The sequence below is a fragment of the Poecilia reticulata genome, linkage group LG12 (genome assembly GCF_000633615.1).
Source record: "Poecilia reticulata strain Guanapo linkage group LG12, Guppy_female_1.0+MT, whole genome shotgun sequence".
Lineage (NCBI taxonomy): Eukaryota > Metazoa > Chordata > Actinopteri > Cyprinodontiformes > Poeciliidae > Poecilia > Poecilia reticulata.
The window spans coordinates 2,602,089-2,603,740 of NC_024342.1; the positions used below are offsets into that span (position 1 = coordinate 2,602,089).

General features: G+C 41.1%; 1 protein-coding gene across 2 annotated transcripts in view; it reads right to left on the reverse strand.

Annotated features, from left to right (window-relative positions):
- zmiz2 (zinc finger, MIZ-type containing 2) overlaps positions 1–922 on the reverse strand; it is a 37,731-nt gene extending 36,809 nt beyond the window's left edge. Inside the window, exon 1 of one of the 2 annotated variants that reach the window (XM_008423231.2) lies at positions 409–922. The gene's annotated coding sequence lies outside the window, so the exon portion shown is untranslated. The remainder of the gene's footprint in view (positions 1–408) is intronic. The other variant, XM_008423233.2, reaches the window with a different exon arrangement.
- Positions 923–1,652: the final 730 nt, after the last annotated feature.

Sequence of the window (1,652 nt, forward strand, 5' to 3'; positions counted from 1 at the left end):
TATAATAGACATTGTCTCCCGTTTACAGCGTGTTTTGTTTTCTCTGCAGCTGCCTTCTCCCAAAATAACCCAATCATTCCACAGCAGGTAATTCTTCCCAAACAGGTTTAATGATCTAATACGGCTGTAATATTAATGTGACACACATTACTGCTCATTATCTCAGCGCCAGACGTTTTCAATAAGATGCATCCCTTTCTGCAAACATGAACACCCCGATTTGTAAACGCATCTTGAAGAGTGTCACAGGAAAAACATGCAGCAGAGCAGAACAAAGCATTTCAGCAGTGTGCAGCACAGAGTGGATGAGACCAGCCTCTCTCTGTCTGTGTCCGCGTGTGTTCTGTGCGCGCGTGTTCCCCTCCGTCACTAAAACAGAGAATAGCAGCTGTTTTGTTTCAACCTTACCTTATCGGGCTGCTCGGGGGATAAAGCGCAGACGCTCCGGGTGATGAAGCTCCGCCGTTTGAAAAAAATAAAAAATACCCAAGCTCAAACGTGAAGAAATAGGCGCAGGTAGTGCCGTTTTGAAGGAAATGGAAGAAGGCGCTGCGCTGGCAGCCTCTCGTCGTTTTAAGTTTGGGTTATGTGTCGCTGTGTTAAGTGCCAGCAGAGGACTGGAGTAGGAGAGCTGTCTGTGGAGGAGCTTTAACACGCTGCTGGCTGAGCCGCTGGCTGCCACCCTGAGCTAACTGAGAGCTACTTAACTCACACCGTTAACTTTGTGTAACACCGTGGAACGCTCCTTTGTGCGGCGTCACTAAGCGCGAGCGACATTGTAACGAACGCTAGCAAACCGAACACCTTAACACGCTGCCTGTTCACTGCCCCGGAGCTTACCGTGGGTTTGCTTCAGCTGGCAGACAATGAAGCTGCTTTATAGTATACAGTTATGTTAGCTTAGCTAAACGGAGATAAAGCTAGTGGTGCGTTCAATGACCTTTGAGAACTCGTATTTTTGTCAACTGACAATAAAATATAAATATTAAAACACAAGGATACAGTTGCATCTCTGTGTTAATGTATTTCAGTAATTGAAATGAATAAGTGAAAATCATATGCAGGTATATTATGCGTATATTGTGATGATTTTGAAGATAATTAAACATGAAAATTATTTCTCACAAATTAAAATATTGCATTTGGCCAAAAAAAAAAAAAGATTTGGGGGGCTTCTTAAAAGTTTATGTACTGTACTGTACACGTTTCATTCAATATTACTTGGCCCTGGCTCCTTTTGCATAAATTACTCCACCAGACAATGTAAATAATATCACATTTTATTTGCATAGCGCTTTTCTTTTCATCGACACTTTACAAGAATCAAGTAAAATTGCAAACATAACACTAGTACATCAAACAAAATCATAAAAGGTGAACACACCTCGTTAAAAAATAGTCATACATTAAAAACCTCTTCTGAAAAGTTGTGTTTTTAGATGTGAAGAATAATCAGTCCGTGTCTGCTGAGGTATCATGGAAGCCCATGTTACTTTCAGCTCAGCAGAATTGTCGACTCTTATGTTCCTCTGGAAGCTCCTGTAATAATTCCTTACTCCTTCAACTGCTTGTTTTTTTCAACTGCATATTACTTATTTCAGGAGGGTAGGGTGCAATGTTTTTTTACGAACTGTTTGTATAAAGTCAACTTT